The sequence below is a fragment of the Zea mays genome, chromosome 3 (genome assembly GCF_902167145.1).
Source record: "Zea mays cultivar B73 chromosome 3, Zm-B73-REFERENCE-NAM-5.0, whole genome shotgun sequence".
Lineage (NCBI taxonomy): Eukaryota > Viridiplantae > Streptophyta > Magnoliopsida > Poales > Poaceae > Zea > Zea mays.
In genome coordinates this window covers 120,315,783-120,339,730 of record NC_050098.1, presented here as the reverse complement: position 1 = coordinate 120,339,730, position 23,948 = coordinate 120,315,783, and the positions used below count along the sequence as shown (strand labels likewise).

At 42.6% G+C, this 23,948-nt stretch overlaps 2 long non-coding RNA genes across 2 annotated transcripts; both read right to left on the bottom strand.

Annotated features, from left to right (window-relative positions):
- Positions 1 to 1,132: 1,132 nt before the first annotated feature.
- On the bottom strand, positions 1,133 to 1,580 carry LOC103650476 (uncharacterized). Its single transcript, XR_564167.3, has 3 exons — positions 1,521 to 1,580; positions 1,337 to 1,441; positions 1,133 to 1,270 (listed from the first exon to the last, which is right to left on the bottom strand). It is a non-coding gene; the product is annotated as an uncharacterized lncRNA (long non-coding RNA).
- Positions 1,581 to 23,465: 21,885 nt separating this feature from the next.
- LOC103650475 (uncharacterized) lies at positions 23,466 to 23,948 on the bottom strand. The gene is made up of 3 exons (XR_564166.1): positions 23,852 to 23,948; positions 23,692 to 23,749; positions 23,466 to 23,558 (listed from the first exon to the last, which is right to left on the bottom strand). It is a non-coding gene; the product is annotated as an uncharacterized lncRNA (long non-coding RNA).

Here is a 23,948-nt window from a genome sequence, read left to right as displayed (position 1 = left end):
TTAAACAAAAAGGCAAGTGCATGTGTTTGCGAAGAGAATTAAAGGCAGGCCGTCACAAAAGCTACCCCGATGGTTGCGAGGAGGATGAACTGGTCATTGTTGTCGGTCCTCCTCTGCGTCACCTCTGGCGCCGAGATGATGCCACAGTACTTGATATAGTAGTCGTCAAACATGCACGACATGGCGAGTCCTGATGACTCTTAGCTGGGATGTCAGACGAAGTGCTCCCCGGGCTCATCAGCGAGGTAGTACACCTGGCAGTTGCACCACCGATGTGCTACTCCTATGCATACATCATGTTCGAGGACACTACTGAAAGGTTACAGATTCATTTATCCGTGGATCTGCCCATGGCATCCATATAATTCTACAGTTAATATCTTCCAGGAATCTGTATAATTGTATCTTATTGTTGCTAGTGATTGCTTATGAGATTTAGAAACACCAACTTCATCCTAATTCTGATTACATAACCATCTGCATTATATCTTTTTAAAACGTGCTTATATTGATGATTTACACTACACCAAAATACTTAACTTCCGAGGGCCTAAACCGTAGGAAGTTAGCGCAAAACTCTCAGAAGTTATTGAAACCGTCGGAAGTTAGCCGAAACCGTCGGAAGTTAGCCCGTCGGAACAAATTAGTCGGAAGTTAGGCTAACTTCCGACGGACTCTCGGAAGTTAAAGAAACTTCCGAGAGGTACATCAGCCTCTCGGAAGTTAATCATTAACTTCCGAGAGGGATTAACGCCGTCGGAAGTTAGGTGCTGACACCGTCCATCACGAACTAACGCCGTCCGCGGGATAACTTCCGAGAGGCCGTCGGAAGTTAGCCACTAACTTCCGAGAGTTTTCGACGCCTCTCGGAAGTTAAATTGACCAGCACTTAATATACAATTTGTTTTTGGCAATTCAACACATTGCATACATAACAAATATATATAACAGCCACAAATATATATAACAGTCATAATACACAACATATCACATATAACATCTCACATACATAATAATAACACAAGACACAAGTCAAATCCACCTCGACATAAGAATTCACAAGTCTCACAAGACATAAGTTTGAAGTCTCACAAGACATAAGTTTGAAGTCTCACAAAACACATCGAATGGAAGCCCACTATTGTCGATCAACATCAGGAAATATCGAAGAGTGATGCTCGCTACCTCCACTCGCGAAGAGCGTATTGACAAAGTCTAACCCATCATCTTGTTGCTGCGCCGGCAAGGTAGCTGGAGGAGTCTCATATACCTATACAAATGACATTCATGGAGTTACATCGTAATGTAACAAGTAAATTATGATAAATTTGCATACCTGATGTTCGGTAGGTGGAGGTGGAGGTGAAGGCCAAGGAAAATGTATGGAAGGTGGAGGTGGGGGGGCCATCGGAAACTGTATCCCTTGGGCTTGTGCTAGTTGCTACCAAATTTCCGAACACATTAATGTCAGTGTCTTAAATCAATACATAACTTAAAATGAATGATCTTTTTGAACTTACTTGTATCAGTGCTTGCTGTTGTTGAAACTGAGTAGCATAGTATTCTTGTTGAGCAGCATGCTGCCTCAAGTATTCCTCCTGAATCCTTTATCGCTCCTGATGTTACCTAAGCTCTTCTCGTAGTTGCTCAACTTCTGCAGTATCCTGAGTAGAGCGACGGGAGCTACGAGCAGCAGACCTCGACGAACCTCCCCTCTGAACCGTCACCTGGCTCGAGTCGATGACGTTATCGAAAATCGAGTACCTTCAAACAAGTAACATCACGACAGATTAAAAAATAATCTATTGTACTTAAACCGATGAAACAAGATAAGGTATGTAGAGTCCACACCTTCCATGGGGTTTTCCACCACTTGCATACACAGCCTGAGGATCAATAGGTGCGGTCCTCCAGTCGTAGTCCGATCCGTGCTGACTAGACATCGCCTCAGCATATGCAGCCTCCATACAAAAGAACAATGCAATCTTACATCACTGGGCACATACATAAATTCATATGAACAACACATAAATCTACCAAGCATTTGAAAACACTCACCAGACGATCTGTTGCCTTTTGGCTACACAACACATCTGGATTTGCAGGATCTGGTCCTCTGTGCCCCCTCAGGTATATTTGAACATCACTGGGCACTACACCACTGCTAGCTTCCTGTACGTACATTTGACAAACATTATAATCAGAAATGACATCAAGTCATATACAATCAACAAAACTACACCACTGCTAGTTTCCTGTACTTACCATTCGTTTTGCCAAACGAAAGTGATCATCACCTCCATACTTGTGATACGACTCGGTTCCACGATTGGAACTTTGTCGTATAGACTTTGCCTTGAAATTATCCGAAGCCCAATAACGGCATAAGGCACGCCAAGCAGCATCATTGGCGGCTATCCATGGAATCGAATGCTATGGAAACACAATTCATTTATAAGTAACTATAACATATACAAGGAACACAGTACATCATATGCAAAAACATCAATTTTTTCCAACATAAGCAAAAACATCAATTACCTGAAGAAAATCTTGCTCAGTCATAGAAAGTCCATATTGTGACGCCTCGCTCTTACTGGTTGCTCGTCGTCCTTCACTACTCAACATAGCTTGATTAATCACCTGGATTCGAACATAGTACATCATATCCGCAACAACATCTGCCGCGTTCTTATGGAACACGGAGTGTGCATGCTCGGTATGAGTATCTCCATCAGGCAACTTATAATATTTCTGAAAAAGAAACATAGTCAAGAATCCATAATATGAATCTCCACCTGAAGACCTTGTTAACTGGTTCTTTAGGAGGGGGGACCCAACTAGTCTTCCGTGGCTTCCGGACCCGTGAAGACCCTCCAACTCCCCCGCTTCCAGAACCTCCACCTGAAACACCAGCTTCTCCTTCCCTTGACCCACTAGCTCCCCCAACTCCCGACCCTCCATCATTGGGCCATTCACCCCACCCTGTCTCTTCCTCATCTTCCACTTGTCTCCACTCCTCTGTCTCTTCCTCATCTTCAGGCTCATCCTATAGATCAAAATTGATAATTTAGTTATTCGAACTCATACAAATATTACATTACAAAACAAATATATTGGTTACCTCATTCCTCTGTACGCCGACTGCCTGACCCTGCAACTCTGGAACATGCTCCAACAAAGCTCTACGCCTGCTCGAGCTTGAACTAGTGCCCTGGAACACTAAGTCCTCCTTTCTCCCAAAAATGGAGGCTCTCCTCGCTAGTCCCTTAGCGAGCTGCTTGACCTTTTTAGACATCCTGTTATTAAAACAAAATCAAATTAGTAATTGAGCATAATGTAAATGAACATAATGTATTGAAATGAACATAATGTAAATGAACATAATGTATTGAAATGAACAATAAATATATAATTACTTTTTAGTCGTATTCAAAATCAGGATCAAATTGTTTTCTACGATTCGATGTTTTCTTCTTTGACTTCCGTTTCCGTTTTTTGGGACTTACTACATCTTCAGGATCTCCCACTAATGATTCTGGCAAAACCTCAGTATCTATATTAAAATTGGTCGGAAGTTCATCTTCTTGGTAAATTTCTTCAACTTCCGCCTCGAACCATTCACCCTTGGTGTGTAACTGTTCACGAGGATTCACTTTGTACACTACCCATGTGGCTTCCAGCTTTATAGATGGATACGGTATGTAGTACACCTGGTCAACTTGGTGAGCAAGAACAAATTTGCTACATGCACTTGTTTTGAGCTCATGTTTGACTTCTACCATGCCAAATTGGTTTTCTACAGTCCCTTGATTGGGATCAAACCAATCACATTTGAAAAACACCACCTTAAAATTTTTGCTCCCGGCAAAGTCGTACTCGAGTATGTCATTAATAACTCCATAATAATACATCTCTCTTCCACGATCATCGACTGCCCTGCATACAACTCCAGTATTTTTTGTCGCCGCAAATGGACGAGTACATTCAAATTTGGTCGAACGAAAACGAAACCCCTTAATGTCGTAACGACCGTAGCTTCTAACTTTTACGATTGCGTAAGACATCTGAAGCAAGTCCTCGTCTAAATTTGGAATTTTGTCACACTGCCAATCAGATGGTGAAATTAGATTTATAAAACAAAATATATAAAGTATAACAAGAGTGTTAGGTTATTTACATAATTTCGAAACCAATTAATGAAATTGGGCTTCCCATGTCTTCCTCGAAGCGCGTTTTCATACTGCCTCGAGGACAATTTCTCATTAAGATGCGATTGGAATTCTCTGTTACAACAAGTAAACAAATGAGGTGCGGAACATGATTACTACAAGTAAACAAATTGAAATATGGAGTCATCTTACTTGAAATATTGAGTCATTTCATCCATATTTTCATACATATAGAGCAAAGCGTCCAACTTTTCTTCGCGCTCAGGATGATATTCTGTGGATGCCCCAACAGTCTTGCCCTCAATCTCAAAAATTTGGAGATTGCTTCGGGTCCCTACTTTGTCATCATGATACCTCAATGTAGGGGCATTGATATTGTGCTCGTCTGCAAAGTATACACTCATGAAGGCTGCTACCTCTTTATATTTGAATTCTTCAGCTATACACCCTTCAACTCTTCCTTTGTTACCAACCATTGAACTAAGCTTCTTTAATGCCCTTTCAATATGGTACATCCACCTGTATTGCACAGGACCACCAACCTTAGCTTCATATGGAAGGTGGACAAGTAGATGTTGCATTGGATTGAAGAATCCTGGGGGGAATATTTTTTCCAACTTGCATATAAGGACAGGAATTTCTGTCTCCAACTTCTCCATCACATCTTTGTTTATTTCTTTAGCACAAAGTTGCCTATAAAAGTAGCTTAACTCAGCTAAAGCCTGCCAGATACTGACTTTCAAGTACCCTCGGAACATTACAGGGAGGAGCCTTTCCATCATTATATGATAATCATGGCTCTTCAATCCAGTTATTTTATTTGTCTTTAAGTTCACAGCTCTCCTAAACCCGGCCGCATAACCATCTGGGAATTTCAAATTTTTCAACCATTCCATTACTTCTTTCTTCTGTTTAGGTTTTAGACAAAATTGAGCACGTGGCTTTTTTCCATTTTCGTCGAGTTCCTGGGTTGGTCGGTTACAAAGTTTTCCTAAGTCCTTTCTGGCCTTTATATTGTCTTTTGTTTTGTCACCTAGATTCATGCAGGTACTTAGAATGCTTTCACCAACATTACGTTCCTGATGCATGACGTCAATGTTATGCATCAGAATCAATGCCTTAACATAAGGTAGTTCCCATAAACCACATTTATGTGTCCAGTTATGCTCGGTTCCAAAACCTATGTATCCATCACCACTTTCATTCTCTTTCAAATTATTAAGCATAGCCTCAATCTCTATTCCTCTAAGACGCCTGGGCGGTCCCTTTGTCACGATAGTGCCCTTCTTAAAGGTGTTAACCTCGAACCTATACGGGTGTTTTTGGGGCAAGAAGCATCTGTGGCAGTCAAAGTAACAGATCTTCCCTCCAAACTCAAGGCGGAAACAATTTGTATCCTTGCCACATATTGGACATGTCAGAGTTCCGTGGCAGCTCCATCCAGCAAATAAACTGTATGCCATGAAATCATGAATGGACCACAAATATGCAACTCGAAGTGTGAATTTCTCGTTTTTGTAGCAATCGTATGCTTCGACTCCTTTCCATAACTTTTTGAGATCATCGATCAAGGGTTGCATCATCACATTCAGCCCTTTCCCAGGATGGTCTGGACCAGGAATAATTAGGGAAAGAAACATGTAATCATATTTCATGCACAGATGAGGTGGAAGGTTGTATGGAATAACAAATACAGGCCAACAAGAATATGATGCTGCGTTCGTATTGAAAGGTGTGAAACCATCTGTCGCCAACCCAATTCGAATATTTCTCGCTTCACTAGCAAATTCTGGATCAAAGTCATCTAGAGCCTTCCACGCATCACTGTCAGACGGGTGCGTCATCACATGAGTGTCCCCTCGTTCACGTTCTTTATGCCATCTCATGTGCCTAGTTGTGTTCCTCGAAAGAAACAAACGCTTAACACGAGGCGCAAGAGGCATATAACGTAGTTGCTTTTGGGCTACAGTTGATATGACCATTTCACCATCATCGTTTTTAACCTCTACATATCTCGACTTGCCACACTTTAGACACTTACTATCATTCTCATGATCCTTCCAGAACAGCATACAATTATCTGGACAGACATCGATTTTCTGATAGTCCATACCTAGACCTGAGAGCAGTTTCCTGCACTGATACACGTCTTTCGGCATCTTGTGATTTGGTGGAAACACTTCACTGATTAAGTTCAAGAGCTCGGTGTAACAATTGTTCGAGAACACGAACTTGGACTTGATAGCCATAAGTCGAGTCACGAAAGCGAGGATTGAAACTGTTGTGTGTTCATGCAATGGCTCTTCTGCAGCCTTAAGGAGGTCGAAGAACTTTTTAACCTCTGGAGGAGGCGGCTCCTCATGATTTGGTGGAAACACCAAATCAGGATCCTCCCTTAAATCTTCAAGCATCTCGTCCATTCTATCGTACTCCACGTCGTCAGTGTTGTTGGCTTCCGGCAAATTTTCACGGGGAAAGTCCTCGCCGTGATACACCCATACTTCATAGTTAGGCATGTAGCCATATTTGCAAAGGTGCCCCGACAGAGTTCTCTTGTCTTGACATCTACAAATCCGACACATACTACATGGACAACGCACATCTGTGCCGGTTCTTGATATAGCAAAAGCACGATCAATAAAATCCTCTGTCTTTCTTATCCAATCTGCTGAGGGATCATTCATACACCAACCTTCATACATCCATCGACGGTCCTCGCCCACCATATTTGATTCTAAAATAGTAGAACACATGATTCATAAATTTTTTCCGGTACTAAACGCATATCGATCGTGTCACTACATCTATAGGAAAAGATAGTTCCTAAACCCACCCATGAGTGACCGGTAGAGCAATGATTTATGACGAGCAACGAGTCCGAACGAAATTTCAGCAGCATAACCCCGTTGTTCTCCATTTACATGCCCATAAATGGTGCAATAGAGAACAACAGGGTTATGTCACCGAAATCTCGTTCGGACCCGTCATCGTCATAAATCCATAGCTCTATCATCCACTAACAGGCTGTCCAAAAAGAGACAATTTCGGACCAATACGAGTCATATGTGTATATATCATGTGACTCGTGCCTATCCGGAATGGGCGACACATAGGTTTCACAACACTACAACAATTTTGCAAAAAATATTACTAACACACAACAAACAAGAGACTAACATAATTCAATTACATGCACCACCTTGCTTATTAAGTTAATTAACCGTATTAACATAACTTTCTACGGTTTAAAAACAGTTAACTCTCGGAAGTTAGCATATTTAATATAAAAAACATAATATAAATGCTCGGAAGTAGTTACCTGAGACAACGGGATGTGGGGCGGCTGAGCACCCGGCGACGGGAAGGCGGCCGAGCAGACGGGCACGCCGGCGGACGAACAGACGACGGTGGAGCACGACGGTGGAGCGAGCGGGCGCCGGCCGAGCAGGCGGGCGCGCGGCGAGCCGCCGGGCGGGCGGCGGTGGAGCGTACAGGCAGGCGCGCGGCGAGCAGTGGCGAGCAGGCAAGCGGCGGTGGCGAGCAGGTGGCGGTGGCGAGCAGTGGCGAGCACGCAGGCGGCGGTGGCGAGCAGGCAGGCGGCGGTGGCGAGCAGGTGGCGGTGGTGCGCGGCGGCGAGCAGGCGGGCGGCGAGCAAGCGAGCAGGCGCGGCGGCGAGACGGCGTGGCGCGCGGGCGGCGAGCAGGCGAGCAGGCACGGCGGCGAGCGCGCGGCGGCGAGCAGGCGAGCAGGCGCAGCGGCGAGCAGGCGCGGCGGCGAGCAGGCGGCAGGCGCGGCAGGCGCGGCGGGCGCGGCGGCGAGCAGGCGAGCAGGCGCGGCGGCTAGACGGCGTAGCGGGCGTTCCAAAATGTGAGACGGGCGCGCGCCGTTAGCCTAAACTAGATAACTTCCGAGAGGCGCGGTGTAAAACCGTCGGAAGTTAAGCCTTACCCGGATCGGTCAACGCTGAATACATAACTTCCGAGAGGCGACGGACCAGCCGTCGGAAGTTAACTTAACTTCCGAGAGGCCGTCGGAAGTTAACTTAACTTCCGAGAGGCTCTTGGCCGGCCGTCGGAAGTTAACTTAACTTCCGAGAGGCACTAGTCGCCACTCGGAAATTATTAGTTTCCTATGGTTTCGAAAAAAAACCGTAGGAAGTTATTTGCCTCTCGGAAGTTGCTTATTTTGGTGTAGTGTTAAGGTGTGGATTTGATTAGTGTGTGCAGTCATCTTGTATTTTCATACTTTACTTTATTTTTGTTCATTTCTTAGGTGGTTTGTTAGTCAGATTACTCATTGCGTATGCATATACACTTGTTGTTCATTAGGAAAAATTCAAGGATGTTGTCAACTGGCTAAGGCAAAATCAAGCAGGTTCAATAGTTGTTTCATCCCCAAGCTCACTGAAGGATGATAAGTTCAATCTGCCAGCAGCAGATGATAGCAAACTCTTAGTACAGCCAAGTTTAGATAACAAACAGAAGGCTCCAATTATGGCTTCTAGTTCTTCATCTTTTCAGAACTCAAGCTTACCAAACCTTTTTTCATCGCCTTCTCAACAAAAAACACCAGATTACAGTGGTACAGCTACTCACTGGTTTGTATAATATACTTTGTTTACATTTATTGCAGAGTCTTCTCGCAGACTTATGTACTATATATTCATATCTATTATGTCAATGACATCCAGGTATGTTTGCTGACTAGAAGAACACGTCCAGTGATAGCAGTAAACCAGCTTTCCAGTTTGGTGGAAATAATGTCATATTTGGTGGCAAGAAGGATGCACCTGTTGACAGTAGTAAACCTTTCCAGTTTGGTCCGAATAATGGCATATTTGGTGACAAGAAGGATACTCCCAGTGACAGTAGCAAACCTTTCCATTTTGGTGCAAACAAGGGCATATTTGGCGACAAGAAGACGACAAGTGGTGACAGCAGTAACCCTTTTCAGTTTGGTGCAAATAATGGTTTTCAAACATCCAATGCACCATCTATTTTTTCTTCAGTTGCCCAAAGTTTTAACCCACAGATTCCACCTCTATTTTCAATGAATCAATAATCAGATCCCACAAATCTATGGTAGACACTTCTTTGCAACAAATTTGTTCTAAGGAAGGAAAGGGAAAGGATCCCATTAGTACCTGATTGCTAGAAGGTTCCTACCAGAACCAACGCTACAGCCTGCAAAGGCGATGCATTGCCTTTACACAGTCACTCAATTTGGATGGCTTGTACTGTATATAATGGACAAGTGTGGATTTCTGCTTCCAATTGACAACGAGATGTGCAAGTTAGCTTGTAAGGCATTTCACTATGCAACTGTTATAGAGACCGAACAACAACACGGTTATTCCACCTACCCAAGGCTACTTTGTTGGATGTAGTATAACCCAAGAAAATAGTGTTGAGGGTAAGAGAGTAGATTGTACTCCAGTAGTGATAACTCAGCAGTGTAATTGGAGAGAAACTCGAGATGCAAAGTAGGCTCCTGTACAAAGAGAAATTGTCAGTGAATTGTTGTCATGTTTGTAATTTGAGGAATTCCTTCCAGTAACAAAAAACTGACTATATAGTAGTTGAAAGTCGCCTAGAGGGGGGTGAATAGGGCGAATCTGAAATTTACAAACTTAATCACAACTACAAGTCGGGTTAGCGTTAGAAATATAATTGAGTCCGAGAGAGAGGGTGCAAAACAAATCGCAAGCGAATAAAGAGTGTGACACGCGGATTTGTTTTACCGAGGTTCGGTTCTCGTAAACCTACTCCCCGTTGAGGTGGTCACAAATACCGGGTCTCTTTCAACCCTTTCCCTCTCTCAAACGGTCCCTCGGACCGAGTGAGCTTCTCTTCTCAATCAAACGGGAACAAACTTCCCCGCAAGGACCACCACACAATTGGTGTCTCTTGCCTTGGTTACAATTGAGTTGTTCGCAAGAATGAATGAAAGAAGGAAGCAATCCAAGCGCAAGAGCTCAAAAGAACACAACAAATCTCTCTAACTAATCACTAAAGCCTTGTGTGGAATTGGGAGAGGATTTGATCTATTTGGTGTGTCTAGTATTGAATGCTATAACTCTTGTAAGGTGTAGAAGTGTAGAAACTTGGATGCCAATGAATGTGGGATGGTTGGGGTATTTATAGCCCCAACCACCAAACTAGTCGTTTGGTGGAGGCTGCTGTCGCATGGCGCACCGGACAGTCTGGTGCGCCACCGGACATTGTCTGGTGCGCCAGCCACGTCACCAGGCCGTTGGGTTCCGACCGTTGGAGCTCTGTCTTGTGGGCCCGCCTGGCTGTCCGGTGGTGCACCGGACAAGTCCTGTAGACTGTCCGGTGTGCCACCCGCGCGTGCTCTGTCCTCTGCGCGAGCAGGCGCGCATTTAATGTGTTGCAGTCGACCGTTGCACGCGAAGTAGCCGTTGCTCCGCTGGCTCACCGGACAGTCCGGTGTGCACCGGACATGTCCGGTGAATTTTAGCGGAGCGGATTCCCGAAGCTAGCGAGTTCAGCGTCGCTCTCCCCTGGGGCACCGGACACTGTCCGGTGGTGCACCGGACAGTCCGGTGAATTATAGCGAAGCGCCTCTGAGAATTCCCGAAGGTGAGGAGTTCAGCTTGGAGTCCCCTGGTGCACCGGACACTGTCCGGTGCGCCAGACCAGGGCACACTTCGGTTGTCCTTTGCTCTCTTTGTTCGAACCCATTCTTGGTCTTTTTTTTACTTATTGTGAACCTTTGGCACCTGTATAACTTATAGACTAGAGCAAACTAGTTAGTCCAATTATTTGTGTTGGGCAATTCAACCACCAAAATCAATTAGGAAATAGGTGTAAGCCTAATTCCCTTTCAATCTCCCCCTTTTTGGTGATTGATGCCTACACAAACCAAAGCAAGTATAGAAGTGTATAATTGAACTAGTTTGCATAATGTAAGTCAAAGGTTACTTGGAATTGAGTCAATATAAATATTGATAGGATACGCATGGATTGTTTCTTTATTTCTTAACATTTTGGACCACGCTTGCACCACATGTTTTGTTTTTGCAAATTCTTTTGTAAATTCTTTTCAAAGTTATTTTGCAAATAGTCAAAGATAAATGAATAGGATTTTGCGAAGCATTTTCAAGATTTGAAATTTTCTCCCCCTGTTTCAAATGCTTTTCCTTTGACTAAACAAAAACTCCCCCTCAATTAAATCCTCCTCTTAGTGTTCAAGAGGGTTTTAAGATATCAATTTTGAAAATACTACTTTCTCCCCATTTGAACTCAATAAGATATCAATTTGAAAATCATGAGTTCTAAAAAATTAGATGGTGGTGCGGTCCTTTTGCTTTGGGCTAATACTTTCTCCCCTTTGGCATGAATAGCCAAAAACGGATACTTTGAGTGAAATATAAGCCCTTTAGTAACTACTTTCTCCCCCTTTGGTAAACAACATATGAGTGAAGATTATACCAAAGACGAAGAATTGCTCGGAGCGACGACGAAGAATGAGTTGATGGAGTGGAGTGGAAGCCTTTGTCTTCGCTAAAGACTCCAATTCCCTTTCAATACACCTATGACTTGGTTTGAAATATACTTGAAAACACATTAGTCATAGCATATATAAAAGAGATATGATCAAAGGTATATTAATGAGCTATGTATGCAAGACATCAGAAGAAATTCCTAGAATCAAGAATATTTAGCTCATGCCTAAGTTTGTTAAAGGTTTGTTCATCTAGTGGCTTGGTAAAGATATCAGCTAATTGATCTTTAGTGTTAATATATGCAATCTCGATATCTCCCTTACGTTGGTGATCCCTTAAGAAATGATACCGAATGGCTATGTGTTTGGTGCGGCTATGCTCAACGGGATTATCTGCCATGCGGATTGCACTCTCATTATCACATAGAAGAGGAACTTTGGTTAATTTGTAACCATAGTCCCTAAGGGTTTGCCTCATCCAAAGTAGTTGCACGCAACAATGGCCTGCGGCAATGTACTCGGCTTCGGCGGTAGAAAGAGCTACGGAATTTTGCTTCTTTAAAGCCCAAGACACCAAGGATCTTCCCAAGAACTGGCAAGTCCCCGATGTGCTCTTTCTATTAATTTTACACCCCGCCCAATCGGCATCCGAATAACCAATTAAATCAAATGTGGATCCCCTAGGATACCAAAGCCCAAACTTAGGAGTATAAACTAAATATCTCAAGATTCGTTTTACGGCCGTAAGGTGAGCTTCCTTAGGGTCGGCTTGGAATCTTGCACACATGCATACGGAAAGCATAATATCCGGTCGAGATGCACATAAATAGAGTAAAGAGCCTATCATCGACCGGTATACCTTTTGATCTACGGATTTACCTTCCGTGTCGAGGTCGAGATGCCCATTGGTTCCCATGGGTGTCTTGACGGGTTTGGCATCCTTCATCCCAAACTTGCTTAGAATATCTTGAGTATACTTTGTTTGGCTAATGAAGGTGCCTTCTTGAAGTTGTTTCACTTGAAATCCCAAGAAGTACTTCAACTCCCCCATCATTGACATCTCGAATTTCTGTGTCATGATCCTACTAAACTCTTCACATGTAGATTCGTTAGTATACCCAAATATAATATCATCAACATAAATTTGGCATACAAACAAATCATTTTCAAGTGTTTTGGTAAAGAGTGTAGGATCGGCCTTTCCGACTTTGAAGCCATTATCTATAAGGAAATCTCTAAGGCATTCATACCATGCTCTTGGGGCTTGCTTGAGCCCATAAAACGCCTTAGAGAGTTTATAAACATGGTTAGGGTACTCACTATCTTCAAAGCCGGGAGGTTGCTCAACATAGACCTCTTCCTTGATTGGTTCATTGAGGAAGGCACTTTTCACGTCCATTTGGTAAAGCTTAAAGCCATGGTAAGTAGCATAGGCAAGTAATATACGAATTGACTCAAGCCTAGCTATGGGTGCATAGGTTTCACCGAAATCCAAACCTTCGACTTGTGAATATCCCTTGGCCACAAGTCGAGCTTTGTTCCTTGTCACCACACCATGCTCGTCTTGCTTGTTGCGGAAAACCCACTTGGTTCCTACAACATTTTGATTAGGACGTGGAACTAAATGCCATACCTCATTCCTAGTGAAGTTGTTGAGCTCCTCTTGCATATCCACCACCCAATCCGAATCTTGTAGTGCTTCCTCTACCCTGTGTGGCTCAATAGAGGAAACAAAAGAGTAATGCTCACAAAAATGTGCAACACGAGATCTAGTGGTTACCCCCTTATGAATGTCGTCGAGGATGGTGTCAACGGGGTGATCTCGTTGGATTGCTTGGTGGACTCTTGGGTGTGGCGGCCTTGGTTCTTCATCCTCCTTGTCTTGATCATTTGCATCTCCCCCTTGATCATTGTCGTCATTTTGAGGTGGCTCATCTCTTTGATCTTCTCCTTCATCAACTTGAGCCTCATCCTCATTTTGAGTTGGTGGAGATGCTTGCGTGGAGGAGGATGGTTGATCTTGTGCATTTGGAGGCTCTTCGGATTCCTTAGGACACACATCCCCAATGGACATGTTCCTTAGTGCGATGCATGGAGCCTCTTCATCACCTATCTCATCAAGATTAACTTGCTCTACTTGAGAGCCGTTAGTCTCATCAAACACAACGTCACAAGAAACTTCAACTTGTCCAGAGGACTTGTTAAAGACTCTATATGCCCTTGTGTTTGAATCATATCCTAGTAAAAAACCTTCTACAGTCTTAGGAGCAAATTTAGATTTTCTACCTCTTTTAACAAGTATAAAGCATTTGCTACCAAAGACTCTAAAATATGAAATATTGGGCTTTTTACCGGTTAGGAGCTCATATGATGTCTTCTTGAGGATTCGGTGTAGATACAACCGGTTGATGGCGTAGCAGGCGGTGTTGACCGCCTCGGCCCAAAACCGATCCGAAGTCTTGTACTCATCAAGCATGGTTCTTGCCATGTCCAATAGAGTTCTATTCTTCCTCTCCACTACACCATTTTGTTGTGGCGTGTAGGGAGAAGAGAACTCATGCTTGATGCCCTCCTCCTCAAGAAAGCCTTCAATTTGAGAGTTCTTGAACTCCGTCCCATTGTCGCTTCTTATTTTCTTGATCCTTAAGCCGAACTCGTTTTGTGCCCGTCTCAAGAATCCCTTTAAGGTCTCTTCGGTATGAGATTTTTCCTGCAAAAAGAACACCCAAGTGAAGCGAGAATAATCATCCACAATAACTAGACAGTACTTACTCCCGCCGATGCTTATGTAAGCTATCGGGGCGAATAGATCCATGTGTAGGAGCTCCAGCGGCCTGTTAGTCGTCATGATGTTCTTGTGTGGATGATGGGCACGACCTTGCTTCCCTGCTTGGCATGCACTACAAATCCTGTCTTTCTCAAAATGAACATTTGTTAATCCTAAAATGTGCTCTCCCTTTAGAAGCTTATGAAGATTCTTCATCCCAACATGTGCCAGTCGGCGATGCTAGAGCCAGCCCATGTTAGTCTTAGCAATTAAGCAAGTGTCGAGTTCAGCTCTATCAAAATCTACTAAGTATAGCTGACCCTCTAACACCCCCTTAAATGCTATTGAATCATCACTTCTTCTAAAGACAGTAACACCTACATCTGTGAAAAGACAGTTGTAGCCCATTTTGCATAATTGAGAAACGGAAAGCAAATTGTAGTCTAAAGAATCTACAAGAAAAACATTGGAAATAGAATGGTCAGGAGATATAGAGATTTTACCCAATCCTTTAACCAAACCTTGATTCCCATCCCCGAATGTGATAGCTCGTTGGGGATCTTGGTTTTTCTCATAGGAGGAGAACATATTCTTCTCCCCTGTCATGTGGTTTGTGTACCCGCTATCGATGATCCAACTTGAGCCCCCGGATGCATAAACCTACAAAACAAGTTTAGTTCTTGCTTTTAGGTACCCAAACTGTTTTGGGTCCTTTGGCATTAGATACAAGAACTTTGGGTACCCAAACACATGTTTTTGATCCCTTGTGTTTGCCCCCAACAAACTTGGCAACTACTTTGCCGGATTTGTTAGTAAAAACATATGATGCATCAAAAGTTTTAAATGAAATACTATGGTCATTTGATGCACTAGGAGTTTTCTTCTTAGGCAACTTAGCACGGGTTGGTTGCCTAGAGCTAGATGTCTCACCCTTATACATAAAAACATGGTTAGGGCCAGAGTGAGACTTCCTAGAGTGAATTTTCCTAATTTTGTCCTCGGGATAACCGGCAGGGTACAAAATGTAACCTTCATTATCCTGAGGCATGGGAGCCTTGCCCTTAACAAAGTTGGACAATTTCTTAGGAGGGACATTAAGTTTGACATTGCCTCCCTGTTGGGAGCCAATGCCATCCTTAATGCCAGGGCGTCTCCCATTATAAAGCATACTACAAGCAAACTTAAATTTTTCATTTTCTAGTTCATGCTCGGCAATTTTAGCATTTAATTTAGATATATGATCATTTTGTTGTTTAATCATGGAAAGGTGATCATGTATAGCATTAACATCAACATCTCTACATCTAGTGCAAATAGTGACATGCTCAGTGGTAGATGTAGAGGGTTTGCAAGAATTAAGTTCAACAATCATAGCACGCAATATATCATTTTTATCTCTAAGATCGGAAATTGTAACATTGCAAACATCTAATTCTTTAGCCTTAGCAAGCAATTTTTCATTTTCATTCCTAAGACTAGCAAGAGAAATGTTCAATTCTTCAATCTTAGCAAGCAAATCAACATTATTATCTTTAGGATTGGGAATTGAAACATCACAAGCATTTGAATCAACCTTAGCTAACAAATTAGCATTCTCATTTCTAAGGTTGTTGATAACATCATGGCATGTGCTTAGCTCACTAGTTAATTTCTCACATTTTTCAACTTCTAGAGCATAAGCATTTTTAACCTTAACATGCTTTTTGTTTTCCTTGATTAGGAAGTCCTCTTGGGTATCCAAGAGTTCATCCTTTTCATGGATGGCACTAATTAGTTCATTTAGTTTTTCTTTTTGTTGCATGTTGAGGTTGGCAAAAAGAATACGTAAGTTATCCTCCTCATCACTAGCATTTCCCTCATCACTAGAGGTTTCATATTTAGTGGAGGATCTTGATTTTACCTTCTTCCTTTTGCCGTCCTTTGCCATGAGGCATTTGTGGCCGACGTTGGGGAAGAGAAGACCCTTGGTGACGGTGATGTTTGCGGCGTCCTCGTTGGAGGAGGAGTCGGTGGAGCTCTCGTCGGAGTCCCACTCCCGGCAAACATGGGCATCGCCGCCCTTCTTCTTGTAGTACTTCTTCTCCTTTATTCTCCCCTTCTTGTCGTCGCCCCTGTCACTGTCACTAGAAATAGGACATTTTGCTATAAAGTGATCGGGCTTACCACACTTGTAGCAAACTTTCTTGGAGCAGGATTTGTAGTCCTTCCCCCTCCTTTGCTTGAGGATTTGGTGGAAGCTCTTGATGACGAGCGCCATCTCCTCATTGTCGAGCTTTGAGGCGTCGATTGGTTGTCTACTCGATGTAGACTCCTCCTTCTTTTCCTCTGTCGCCTTGAATGCGACCGGTTGTGCTTCGGACGTGGAGGGGCCATCAAGCTCGTTGATCTTCTTTGAGCCTTTGATCATCAATTCAAAGCTCACAAAGTGTCCTATCACTTCCTCAGGAGACATTAGTGTGTATCTAGGATTACCACGAATTAATTGCACTTGTGTAGGGTTAAGGAAAACAAGTGATCTAAGAATAACCTTAACCATTTCGTGGTCATCCCATTTCTTGCTCCCGAGGTTGCGCACTTGGTTCACCAAAGTTTTGAGCTGGTTGTACATGTCTTGTGGCTCCTCCCCTTGGCGAAGTTGGAAGCAACCGAGCTCCCCCTCGGTCGTTTCCCGCTTGGTGATTTTGGTCACCTCGTCTCCTTTGTGCGCGGTGTTTAGCGTGTCCCAAATCTCCTTAGCATTTTTCAACCCTTGCACCTTATTATACTCCTCTTGACTTAGAGAGGCGAGGAGTATAGTTGAGGCTTGGGAGTTGAAGTGTTGGATTTGGGCCACTTCGTCCTCATCATAATCTTCATCCACTATGGATGGTACCTGTGCACCAGACTCAACAACATCCCATATACTTTTGTGGAGTGAGGTTAGATGAAATCACATCAAGTCACTCCACCTAGCATAATCTTCACCATCAAATGTTGGTGGTTTGCCTAATGGGACGGAAAGTAAAGGCGTATGTTTAGGAATGTGAGGATAGCGTAAGGGAATCTTACTAAACTTCTTGCGCTCATGGCGCTTAGAAGTGACGGACGGCGTGTCGAAGCCGGAGGTGGATGGCGATGAGGTGTCGGTCTCGTAGTAGACCACCTTCTTCATCTTCTTCTTCTTGTCACCGCTCCGATGCGACTTGTGTGAAGGGGATGCCTTTTCCTTCCCCTTCCCTTTGTTGTAGGACTCTCCCGATAGAGCCTTACCGTGGCTTGTAGCGGGCTTCTCGCCGGTCACCATATCCTTCTTGGCGTGATCTCCCGACATCACTTCGAGCGGTTAAGCTCTAATGAAGCACCGGCTCTGATACCAATTGAAAGTCGCCTAGAGGGGGTGAATAGGGCAAATCTGAAATTTACAAACTTAATCACAACTACAAGCCGGGTTAGCGTTAGAAATATAATTGAGTCCGAGAGAGAGGGTGCAAAACAAATCGCAAGCGAATAAAGAGTGTGACACGCGGATTTGTTTTACCGAGGTTCGGTTCTCGCAAACCTACTCCCCGTTGAGGTGGTCACAAATACCGGGTCTCTTTCAACCCTTTCCCTCTCTCAAATGGTCCCTCGGACCGAGTGAGCTTCTCTTCTCAATCAAACGGGAACAAACTTCCCCGCAAGGACCACCACACAATTGGTGTCTCTTGCCTTGGTTACAATTGAGTTGTTCACAAGAATGAATGAAAGAAGGAAGCAATCCAAGCGCAAGAGCTCAAAAGAACACAACAAATCTCTCTAACTAATCACTAAAGCCATGTGTGGAATTGGGAGAGGATTTGATCTATTTGGTGTGTCTAGTATTGAATGCTATAACTCTTGTAAGGTGTAGAAGTGTAGAAACTTGGATGCCAATGAATGTGGGGTGGTTGGGGTATTTATAGCCCCAACCACCAAACTAGTCGTTTGGTGGAGGCTGCTGTCGCATGGCGCACCGGACAGTCCGGTGCGCCACCGGACATTGTTTGGTGCGCCAGCCACGTCACCAGGCCGTTGGGTTCTGACCGATGGAGCTCTGTCTTGTGGGCCCGCCTAGCTGTCTGGTGGTGCACCGGACAAGTCCTGTAGACTGTCCGGTGTGCCACCCGCGCGTGCTCTGTCCTCTACGCGCGCAGGCGCGCATTTAATGTGTTGCAGTCGACCGTTGCACGCGAAGTAGCCGTTGCTCCGCTGGCTCACCGGACAGTCCGGTGTGCACCGGACATGTCCGGTGAATTTTAGCGGAGCGGATTCCCGAAGCTGGCGAGTTCAGAGTCGCTCTCCCCTGGGGCACCGGACACTGTCTGGTGGTGTACCGGACAGTCCGGTGAATTATAGCGAAGCGCCTCTGAGAATTCCCGAAGGTGAGGAGTTCAGCTTGGAGTCCCCTGGTGCACCGGACACTGTCCGGTGGCACACCGGACACTGTCCGGTGGCACACCGGACAGTCCGGTGCGCCAGACCAGGGCACACTTCAGTTGTCCTTTGCTCTCTTTGTTCGAACTCATTCTTGGTCTTTTTTTGACTTATTGTGAACCTTTGGCACCTGTATAACTTATAGACTAGAGCAAACTAGTTAGTTCAATTATTTGTGTTGGACAATTCAACCACCAAAATCAATTAGGAAATAGGTGTAAGCCTAATTCCCTTTCAGTAGTACCTAATCACATGCTTGTGCAACACGAGCAAATGTCCTATTGCAAGCAAAAAACGAAAAGAAAAGAGAGTTAGTGGCAGGTTAGGTTAGTATAATCATCATATTTTTTCTAAAATGAAATAGAACGAATAATCACCTAAAAAGCACTTTGTTGTAGGTGCTTTCATTTTGAACTACAAGTAATACACTACTGAAAGGTTACAGACATATGATAACGCGAAGCAGGTTGATTGTTGGCGAACTGAACTGAATTTTTTTCTCAACCACATTCACAGCAGCAGGCCTCAAGACACAACAAAATGCTTCACTTATTTCTCATCTTTTGTACAAAATATATTAACACGGTAAAAATAGATAGGAAGTTATACTGAGCGACCTGCTCCCTGGTGATCCACGTAGCCTGCGCCTCCATGAGCCGCATGCCCAGACCGGACAAGGCAACCGTGAACTCACGTTCCTCGACGGCTAACGAACTGTGGCCACGGGCCCTCTGCGAGCCACGTGCTAGAGTAGGACATTGTGATGCCCCCGTCACCGTGCTAGAGTAGGATATAGTTTTAATTAACAAGGAATTATGACTGATATCATCTCACAAGTTCCTAGTTGATAGCTAGATATAGAAGTAAAATAATATAGATTTAGAAAGTGGACTACATATAGTATATAGACACACAAAAAAGAACATCAAAAGGCATGACCTTGATGAGCAGAGAACAGATTGCTCACTTTTCTTGTGGAGGTCTTTAGAACAACACATTTTCCTTTTCCTTGTGATTCTAAATCAATGCCAGCTTCACCTTTAGGGTTCATTTCCAAGATATATAACACATATGTCCAAATAGAATTAATTTGCACTGTTTGATACAGTGCTAAGACAAGAAGATTTTCAAATGAAATAAAATTATTATAAACATAACAAAGTGAGGACTACTAACTTATAGACCATCTACAGTGTAGTTTTGTGGTAGTATATCTAAATATAGATAAGTAACTAAAATTTGTGGTAGTGTATCCACATATCAAGGCAGTTTAGAACAAAGACAACATGCATGTTGCATAAATTCATAAACTTTATAGCTTCCAGTCATCATTTTGTATATCAACAAAAGGATAGAACTATGAAATAGCATTGAAAATGATTACCGTCTGCAGTTCATCAGGGTCATATAGATGATGTGTGGTTGTTTGCAAAAAATATCAATCACATCACTGATATGTTGGGTGCGTAGTAGATCATCTTCTCGCATCTACAAATGTGGTGGACATAAGTAATGTGAAAGCAAATGAAAGTATTCTTTAACTGATAAAGGTTGGTGAGTTACCTTGAAAATTGTGAGAGCAACACAGAACAAAACATTGTCCCCTTCATTGAATAAAATATCCCATACCCGAAGTGTTGTCTGCTCACATCAATGAATAGGAGTGTGCAAAAAACATCAAATAATTATGAGCAAATCGTACCGGGGATAATAGAAATATTAATACTGATGTGACTTTTATGTAATCTATGAGGTTAGGCTCTTTGAGAAGAGGCACAAAAACCATTCTGTAGCAACAAGTGAAACATCAAACCTCATTGCTTCAAGATGAGCAGCAATCCTACATCAATAATTACCTGTGAGAACATGTTGTCCTTGTAGTCGTTCCTGTCAAGGAACCAATCTGGCACCTTGAACTACCTAGGAATGGCCACGACCGTCATCAAGCGCTCCAACTCAACCACAACAAAACAAACCTCAACCAGTAAGATCGAGTCAACCATACTCCAGACTCCATTGTATAACACCCTCAACTCACAAATCCTAGTAAACAGACAATCATGAGAATAATAGTAGCATATTTGCACAACAAACAGATGACAACAATACAAATTTCATTTAGCAAGTGTAGTTACAACATGAGATGAGCAATTCAATTGATGTAGCAACATATCCAAAGAACAAAATCTATATATCTAGTAAATTATCCATTGTGTGAAAAAAGATGAAGTGAGCTTACAATGTGAGTTTTCAAATCATATGCAGATCTATCAGCAATACCCACGCACTCTATCCACCCATAGGAAAACTCTATCTCAGCACCCAACAATCAGCAATATAATGAGCCATCTCATTATGTAAATGTTGTCTGAAGTGCAACCGACCCTTATCAATTCCCAAGCATGTCAGGAAAAGATAGACCCTTCAGGTGAAGTAACCAAGTGTCTCATTATTAATAGTTCCCTATAAATAACAATAGTGTAAAAGTTCAAAATTATATCCAGGGTAAGAACAACACATATAAACAAAAGAACAAAAGAAATGAGATTAAATTTGAAAGGCAAAAATGCAAGAAATTGTTAACCATTGCAACTCCTTCCCCAAGCTTCATTAGCTTGACTGACTCCCCTGAGAGTTGCAACTCTCTAGGAAACATGAGGAACTACAAATTAGCAACATAAAAAAATCTAATGTGATTTGTCCTTTGGGTCCACAAAATGCTCAATTTCTGCTAATGTGAATTCACACACTCTTAGAAGACCTAGTCGTGACAAGATATGATTGACAAGTTCCAGACATAGTGAGTACATTAAAAAGGGAATATCTATACAACTATTGCTTAGCCAATAGCTGCTTTTTAGAAGTAGATTGTTGCTAACTTTACAACAAGTAACAAATGTAATGTCAAATATCATACTAAAAAACAAAGTTACTATAGAACTTTTATTAATTTCACAAACAACATATGAAGCACTAAACATCACATAAATCCAATGGTTTCTAGTTTTCTGAGAAAGTATTCCATTCGACAAAATGGATCTGTAGCACATACCCCAGCAAGAACAGGAACTCCTTTAACCACCTGAAGTTAGATCTACATCAATGGTTGTGCATAATAAAGTTGACAGACATCAGAGTGATGTTGGATTCTGAGCTACTTACAGGCAACACTTCGCTGGCCATCTGAAGTACAATGTCATTTGCATCACCAAAGGGCAAGAGCCCAGCTAGTGAGCCCCTTCCAGCCATTCGAAACCGTCCAGAGTTGTACAACACTATAAGATCAACCCCACCAGCTTCTTTGAACTTCGCAGATATGCTTGTGCCAGCACCAGCTCCAATAACTGGAGTACCATCACTGATCTGTTCCTTCGGTTTATGTAATATTGACCACGTCCTTCGCAATATTTCTGTCGGCATGGAAGAGCAGTCAATTAGGGCAAGTTTTGCTGAAGCTAGTTAAGAACAGGAATACAACGTTAACAAATTCTGAAGCAAGCTGGTTTTGTAGCACACAAATGATCTGCGTGGTATGTAAAAATCTGCTTTCTGGTTAGCTGTGGTGGCTTCTCTGACTTGTTATAGGAAAGTTCTAGTTATCTGACACAGACACAGGTATATTAGGTCCATAACACCCTAACTTTACCCAAATGTTGTTGTTAGAATAAAATATCAAAGGAGAATGAAAACTCACCTTTCCAACACCAGCGACATGAGCATCGTTTGGGTTAGATCGTGGAATTACAATTTTCACCAAGTTACCTGTCCAAGTGTTAGTGAATAGATATATAGGTAAGATACTAATAATATAATGATTAATCAAACTCAAAAGAACGGTGCCTTCTGTGGGTTAAAGCTCGATCACCAATACTACATAGTTTTGGACTAACACCCTGCAATGGCATACAATGTGCAGATAATTTGAGTTTGTTACAAACAAAAAATACATAACAAGAGAGTATTTTCACCAAAATATACTGGTGGGAACAAACATAAAGGTAAAAGGTTACATGCATTTATGCGCTACATAGTCGCTTTGAAAGGAGAAGAGCATAAATCGGCCACTTATTCAGTTGTTTGTCAACAAACTGATGATAATCACTAAATCTGTATAAAATTTGTAGCAAGAAGGTCTAACAGTTAAATACCTCGAACTTGACTTATTAGAATAAACAACTCTTCGATTAGAAGCCACTCTTCCTGTTTCACCGGATCTGTTCATCTCCAGATTATTGAAGTGCCTCTCTAGCTCAACCAGCTGATTTGTCAAATCCTGTATTACAAAGGACATGTTATTCTCCTCTAAAGTCATACAAACAAATGAAGTTAGTCAGAATGTTAGATACTGATACCTGGTTAGCTCTGAGACTATTTTGTCTCTTCACTTCGAATTCTGGACTCAATTTCTGACGGTTCCATATATCCCAGTACTGATTATCTGAAGACTGGCTAACAATTCCTTTCATGTAAGTTTGCCTAGCAGAAATTGAAGGGGACAATAATGTAACATATCAGCCCACGTTTTCTGGTGGCTTCCTTCATTTGTAAGTGATCCAATGAAGCAAATTAAACATAGCTATTAATCAAGAATAATCATTTATATTTCTTCAAAGTTAATTCCAGATCATGTTGGTATGAATAACTGCATATGTAGTTTTCATGATTACAATGGTACACACATACATCACAAACAATGGCAAAAATGACATGAAGTATTTATCCTGCAAAAGCATATCATTTTGATCAAATAATTTCTTACAGGTGTGAAGATATGTAAGGGAGCAATAAAAAAAGGTGTACCATGTTCTACCTACTTACTAAAAAGATAGTCAAAAGAACATACGAATATCTCACCTTGAAACATGTTGTTCCTCAGATATTCAATTTTTGAACATTGCTCCTCTACTTTGCTCTGGGGTTTAAAACAAGCATATACATTTAGTAAAGTTTTATAATAGAGGAATGTACAGCACCCCAGACAGACAGTTGAGGGTCACTCGTAATTATGATATACCTTGAAGACCTGCAACAGCTGCAAAAAGTTTTGTAAGCCATCCTCAAACATAGAAAGAGAACGCTGCTGGATGGTTATGCAGGCATCTCTAAAACCA